A 7,554-nucleotide genomic window follows, 5' to 3' on the forward strand; every position below is an offset into this window, starting at 1 on the left:
TCTTAGCTTCAATTCAGTTCAGTTCAGTTCCTCAGTCATGTCTGACTCTTTGCATCACCATGGACTGCAGCATGCCAGGCCTCCCTGTCCATCACCAACTCCCAGGGTTTACTCTATCTCATGTCCATTCAGTCGGTGATGCCATGCATCCACCTCATTCTGCCATCCCTTTCTCCTCCCACCTTCAATCTTTCCCAGCATCAGGGTCTTTTCCAATGAGTTGGTTCTTCACATGAGGTGGCCAACATACTGGAGTTTCAGCTTCAGCATCAGTCTTTCCAATGAACACCCAGAACTGATTTCCTTTAGGAGGGACTGGTTGGATCTCCTTGCAGTCCAAGGTACTCTCAAGAGTCTTCTCCAACACCACAGCTCAAAAGTATCAGTTCTTCAGTGCTCAGCTTTCTTTAGAGTCCAACTCTCACATCCATACAGGACTACTGGAGAAACCGTAGCTTTGACTAGACCGGTCTTTGCTGGCAAAGAGATGTCTCTGCTTTTTAATATGCTGTCTAGGTTGGTCATAGCTTTTCTTCCAAGGAGCAAGTGTCTTTTAATTTCATGTCTGCAGTCACCATCTGCAGTAATTTTGGAGCCAAAAAAAAAAGTCTGAAACTATTTCCACTGTTTCCCCATTTGCCAGGAAGTGATGGGACCAGATGCTATGATCTTAGTTTCTGAATGTTGAGTTTTAAGCCAACTTTTTCACTCTCCTCTTTCACTATCATCAAGAGGCTCTTTAGTTCTTTGCTTTCGGCCATAAGTGTGATGGAATCTGCATCTATGGTTATTGATATTTCTCCCGACAATCTTGATTCCAACTTGTGCTTTATCCAGTCCAACATTTCTCATGATGTACTCTGCATATAAGTTAAATAAGCAGGGTGACAATATACAGCCTTGACATACTCCTTCCCCAATTTGGAACCAGTCTTTTGTTCCATGTCCAGTTCTAACTGTTTGCTTCTTGACCTACATACATATTTCTCAGGATGCAGGTCAGATGGTCTGGTATTCCCATCTCTTGAAGAATTTTCCAGTTTGTTGTGATCCACACAGTTGAAGGCTTTGGCATAGTCAATAAAGTAGAAGTAGATGATTTTCCGGAACTCTCTTGCCTTTTCAGTGATCGAACGGATGTTGGCAATTTGACCTCTGTTCCTCTGTCTTTTCTAATTCCAGCTGAACATCTGCAAGTTCACAGTTCATGGACCACAGCCTTGTCTAACTCAATGAAACTATGAGCCATGCCATGTAGGGTCACCCAAGACAGACGGGTCTTAGTGGGGAGTTCTGACAAGACGTGGTCCACTGGAGATGGAAAGGCAGACCACTTCAGTATTCTTGCCTTGAGAACCCCACGAACTCTTAGCTTCACTGCCTCTTAAATGTGATGTGCTTCAGCTACTGTGTTGTAAACTTCAAGACTTCATTTTCCTGCTCCCTCAACATCCCTGCAAATGTGGTGTGAGCTCCCCACTCGATTCATCAGGTACACCAGTGTGATGAGATTTTCCCTGCCACAAGTCCCGCTTCTGGCCTCCTCTGACTGTGACCTAGGGACATTTAAATGCACCACTGAATTTCTCTCACAGCTTTTCCTTGTGTAACTGCACCATGACTTCGGGTATGGTCACCTGTCCATGGGTCTTCACATGCCCTTGTGGGGTCACCATTGCTTGGTTGAGCCTGTTCTATTGGCACATCACCCACATACCAACCTGATGGAGTGTGGTGACTCTGACTTTTAGGACCAAGGAGGATAATGAACCTTGTTGCCTACAACTCTCCTATGACACCACCCCCCCATCAATGTAGCCACACCCTACTGACCATTATGTCAAAGAATACAGAACAATTACCATGCTGAGACTGTGTCACAGAGGTCGAATCCAGAAGCTGAATCTGTATGAAACTTTTGACCTCACCTCTGCCTCCTGTGACATCACAAAGACCCTTCACCCAAGTATGTTCTAAAGGCTGTATCCGTAATCTCGAGTCATTCTGGTAATAAGACAGAGGCTTTTCCTGCTAGAGATCACCACACAGACCAGACAGGACTTACCTGAGCAGACTACTCCAGCATCCTCATCTTGGGAATGGCTATTATTATGATAGTCTTTAATATTAGAATGCCTACAATCACTGACAGTTGACTCCACCCCTTTACATGAAGTATACAAAAGCCAAATGGGGCCAAGTCCTGGCCCAAAATAAGCCCCTTCAGGAAAACCAATGGCAGCTCCACACCCCAGCTGTCTGCACACTACAGATGCATCCTTCAAGCTCCATTCCAGATTATCCACTGTGCCCCATTCTCCTTGGTGCTTCACTTCCACTCTCCCCTCACAGCGGTGGGCTCCATCCTTCAGCCTCAGCTCCAGAGCTGCAAGAGAGACACACAACAGGAAAGATTTTAGGAGACTTAGAGTGGCATAATATTTAAAACATTAGCTGTCTGAGGAGAAAAACAGTGCATAGGATATAGTATTTCCTGACCTCTGTGGTATAAGCATTCCCAGTGTGGCTAACTCTAAGCCCCCAGTGTGCCATCACTGAACACAGAGCAGGAATGGAGGCACCAAGTATTTCTCAGGAGCCTATAGAACCAGCTCCAGGGACACCACCGAGGACAGGCCTTCAGAGACTCTGGATGTTGCCCTCCCTGTAGATATGCCCAAGGATACTAGGGTCCAGCTTCTCCATCTCAGTTGCAGCTCATGGCCCGGGACCCAGGGAGGAATCCTCCCTCTCCTTCCCTGTCCATAGGAAGCATCTCATCCAGCTCAGGAACAGAGGGCTGGGGTAACAGGCTCTAAAGTGTCCTGCTTATTCCTTCCATCTGGTGTTCATATCTTTGCGTAATTCCACACTCCAATGTACCTGTAACACGCATCTAACAGATGGAATTTGACAAAAGTGATGAGATGTCACTTTAGCAATTAAATCATAAGATGACTCTGGTTTCTGTACATAAAAAGGAGTTCATTAGTAGGAACATCATAGATGGAGACATTCCCAGGGTTCAGTTCAGTTCAATTCAGTCACTCAGTCATGTCTGATTCTTTGAGACCCCATGGACTACAGTACACCAGGCCTCCCTGTCCATCACCAACTCACCGAGTTTACTCAGACTCATATCCATTCAGTCAGTGATGCCATTCAAGCATCTCATCCTCTGTTGTCCCCTTTTCCTCCCACCTTCAATCTTTCCCAGCATCAGAAGACTCTACTTAAAAAAGAAAAAAAAAAGAGCTAACCAGATATTTTGCAATTCTCTGATAGCTCAGTTGGTAAAGAATCCATCTGCAATGAAATGAAGGAGACCACGGTTCAATTCCTGCATCAGGAATATCTGCTGGAGAAGGAATAGGCTACCCACTCCAGTATCTTGGTCTTCTCTTGTGGCTCAGTTGGTGAAGAATCAGTCTGAAATGCTGGTGACTTGGGTTTGATCCGTGGGTTGGGAAGACCCCCTGGAGAAGGGGAAGACTAACCACTCCAGTAAGGCCTGGAGAATTCCATGGACTGTGTACCCATGGGGTCACAAACAGTCAAACATGACTGAGTGACTTTCACTTCTTCAATTCTTCAGATATTTTGAAGCTGAATAATGAATGAATGGGCTTCCCAGGTGGCACTAGTGGTAAAGAACCTGTCTGCAAGTGCAGGAAATCTAAGAGACTCGGGTTTGATCCCTGGGTCTGGAAGATCCCCTGGAGGAGTGCATGGCAACCCACTTCAGTATTCTTGCCTGGAGAATCCTATGGACAGAGGAGCCTGGTGGGCTACAGTCCATAGGGTCACAAAGAGTCAGACATGACTGAGGCAACTTAACATGCACAATATAATGAGTAAACTGAAGAATTCAACACAGAGATTCAACAACAGACTTGACCAAGGGAAAGAAAAAGAAAAAGGAATCAATGTGTTAGAAGAAAGATTAGTTGAAAGCATCCAAATAGAGGAGCCAAAAGAGAATGAAAGGAATATAGAAAGCCAGTGGACACCATAAAGAGAAACAGTGTATGGACTGGAGTCATAACAGAAGAAGTGAAGGAGAAAAGAATTAAGGGCTGAGGACTTCCCTGGTGGTGTAGTGGTTAAGAATCCACCTACCAATGTAGGGGACATGGGTTCAATCCCTGGTCCAGGAAGATTCCACATGCCGCAGAGCAACTAAGCCAGTGTGCCACAGCTGCTCAAACATGTGCACCTAGAGCCTGGGGTCTCCAGCAAGAGAGGCCACTGCAGTGAGAAGCCTGTGCACTGCAGAGAGGAGTAGCCCCTGCTTGCCACAGCTAGAGAAAGCCCGCATGCAGCAAGGAGACCTAGCACAGCCAAAAATAAATAATTATAAAAAAGAAAGAAAGACAGGCTGTGAATTTCCAAACCTGGGGAAAAATCTGGGCATCTAAGTTTAAGAAGCTAATAAGTCACCCCAAAATCTCAATCCAAAACAACCTTCTCCAAGACTCACAGAGTAAATTGCTCAAATGCAAAGAGAAAGAGAGAATTCTGAAAGTCTAAAGAGTAGAAAAAAATGCTGTCACCCAAGAGAACTCCCATAAGGAGGTCAGCGGATTTGTCCAAAGAAACCTTGCAGACCACGACAGAAGGATTGGTAACATACTCCGCCCTCACTCAGGGGAAAACAGCTCCCAGGGAGTGAGGGACAGGAGAAGGCATGAGAGAAAGTGCTCCCTACAGAGTCACAGCAGATCCTGGGAGGGGAAAGACCATCCCAAGCCCCCAGCACATCAGGAAATGAGTCACGGGGACCGGGGCAGGGACTTGGGAACTTATACACGTGGGACTGCACATCAACTGATCTTTACAAACAGAGGGACAAGTCTTTCATTGGAAGGACTGATGTGGAAGCGGAAACTCCAATACTTCGGCCACCTGATGTGAAGAGCTGACACATCTGTAAAGACCCTGAAGCTGGGAAAGAGAGAAGGTGGGAGGAGAAGGGGACAACAGAGGATGAGATGGTTGGATGGCATCACCGACTCAATGGACCTGAGTTTGGGTAGACTCCGGGAGTTGGTGATGGACAAGAAGGCCTGGCGTGCTGCAGTCCATGGGATCACAAAGAGTCAGACATCAGTGAGCGACTGAACTGAACTGAACTGAACAGACAAGAGGTCCCCTCTCCTGAATGCAGGCTTCTCTGCTCCTTAATGGACACGTGGTGGGAACAGGTAAGGCCAGCAGGCAGAGCCTCTCACAGAGCCCAGTGCTGGGCAGACATGGCAACAAGCAGAGGGGAGCCCGAGAGATGGGGGACGGAGCCAGAGAAAGGCATACAAGTGCATGATTATCTCTGATCCAGTTACATGCAGCGGCCATGACACCCAGCTCTATGGACACCCCTTGTGCTTCACAGACCAGCGGACTCACTCCCTGCTCAGCAGCTCTGTTCCTTTCACACAGACAGGCTCCACCTCCCCTCACACAGACACACACACAGCCTCACACACCCTCATACACTCCTCACACACTCCTCACTCACCCACACTTACCCACACATACTCCTCACACACCTTAATACATCATTTGAACACTCCTCACACACTCCACAAACACATACACTCTTCACACCCACATACACCCTCACACATACACACCCTCACATACTCACACACACACACTCTTCATACCCTCACACACACACACCCTCACACACCTCTCACCTGCACACATACACACACACACACACACAATCACAGAGCCTACAGGAACGAAGACACAGGATACACGGGGACCCAGGGGCAGTGCTCACACACCAGGCACATGGAGCATGTGGGAACAGCCCAGAGTCCCAGCTGAGCTCAGTCACTGGACCTTCCACATACTGGGAGCCACTGGGACTCCTAGAAGCTCCCTGAAAACAAGGAAGACCGCGGAGGTGACTTAGGCTGACCCAGCTTGGTCCAGAACAAACCTTACTGCTCTGTAAAATCTGCTGCTATGACCAATGGACCCCCCGTAGGAGATGGACCTGTATTCACATCAGCTTGGTTCTTTTTTGGTCAAACACACTGAGGCTCGGCTTGAGAACTCCAGACAACTTTCCCTTCACCAAGGAATTCACTCCCTGCTGTGGACCCAGGACAGAGGGGCAGCTCTTACCTTGACCACCCACCACGGTGCCGAGGAGGAGGACACAGAGTCCCCACAGGGAGAGGTGTCTGCCCGGAGCCATCCTGACCCCACATCCTCAAGGTCACAGTCCCAGCTGCAGGATCAGCCTGTGAGGAGGCGTCAGGGTGATGACTGGGGTCTATATAGACCACCCCTTACACCCTCCCTCCAGAGAACCAATAGCGACACCTTTCACCATTTCAGGCACTATTGGAGGCTGCATCAGCCACTTTCTGAAGCTCAGACACCAATGAGCTTCTGAATCTTCAACATCTCCTTATATGAGCAACACAGTCCTTTGACCTCCTGCTTCCGTAGTCCTGACAGCTGGGTCCCACCAGTGGGACTAGGGTAGAAACGGTTCATCAAAAACCATGAGTGCCTTTCTCTCCCCTGATCACCCTGGTCAATATCTTCAGACTGTGAGATCTCACAGGGTCTGGGTGTGGAATCTGTTGACCCGTGGAGAATAACTTTTATAGAATCGAGTATTGATCTTCCCCGGCACTGAGCTCAGTGTGGAAGCAGAGAACTACAAGAAGTCTTGAAATACAAAAGTATTTATCAGGTCAGCAGAAAATGAGGACCAAGAGTACAGGAATTCACAGGTGACTGTGGAGGCATGAAGTGAGACCCATCAAGTTGGGGGGATGAGATTGCAGGGTTTTCCCTCTTCTCAGAATGATCTGGAGACTTGGTCCTGGAGCAAGTGCCTGCGTGCTCAGTCGTGTCTGACTATTTGCAACCCATGGACTGTAGCTCGCCAGCCTCCTCTGTCCAATGGATTTCCCAGGCAAGAATACTGGAGGGGGTTGCCATTTCCTTCTAAAGGGATCTTTCTGACTCAAGGATCAAAACCACGTCACCTGTGTCTCCTGCATTGGCAGGCGGGCTCCCTATAGGGACATTCAGACGAGTTAAATCCCTTTCTGTTTATTGCATTTCATTTTATGTGAAGTAGCTCTTTCAGCTAGTCACTAAATGATGCTGACAGAGAGAAAGAGATTTCTATTACAGGAAACAAAGAGAAATTAGGAGTCGTCATTCAACTCTAGCCCACCAAATTAGGAGCAGGGATCTCTAGAAGAAAACATGGGGCTTCACTGATGGCTCAGCAGTAAAGAATCCACCCACAAAGCAAGAGACGTGGATTCGATCCCTGGGTCAGGAAGATCCCCTGGAGAAGGAAATGGCAACCCACTCCAGTATTCTTGCCTGGAGAATTCCATGGACAGAATGGCCTGGGCAGCTAAGTCCATCGTGTCAAAATGAGTTGGACACGACTAAGTGACTAAACAACGAAAACAAAAATAAAATTATACTTTGGAAAGACTAAAGTTTTCTAAACTTCACATGTACCCCCTTTATATGCTGCGAGTATGGTTTGATAAGATTCAGAATACATTT

The 7,554-nt window shown here is 47.5% G+C and overlaps 1 pseudogene; it reads right to left on the minus strand.

Moving 5' to 3' along the window:
• The window catches only part of LOC129644261 (antigen WC1.1-like), a 43,138-nt pseudogene extending 36,930 nt beyond the window's left edge, over nucleotides 1-6,208 (minus strand).
• Nucleotides 6,209-7,554: the final 1,346 nt, after the last annotated feature.

The sequence above is a fragment of the Bubalus kerabau genome, chromosome 1, assembly GCF_029407905.1.
Source record: "Bubalus kerabau isolate K-KA32 ecotype Philippines breed swamp buffalo chromosome 1, PCC_UOA_SB_1v2, whole genome shotgun sequence".
Taxonomy (NCBI): domain Eukaryota; kingdom Metazoa; phylum Chordata; class Mammalia; order Artiodactyla; family Bovidae; genus Bubalus; species Bubalus kerabau.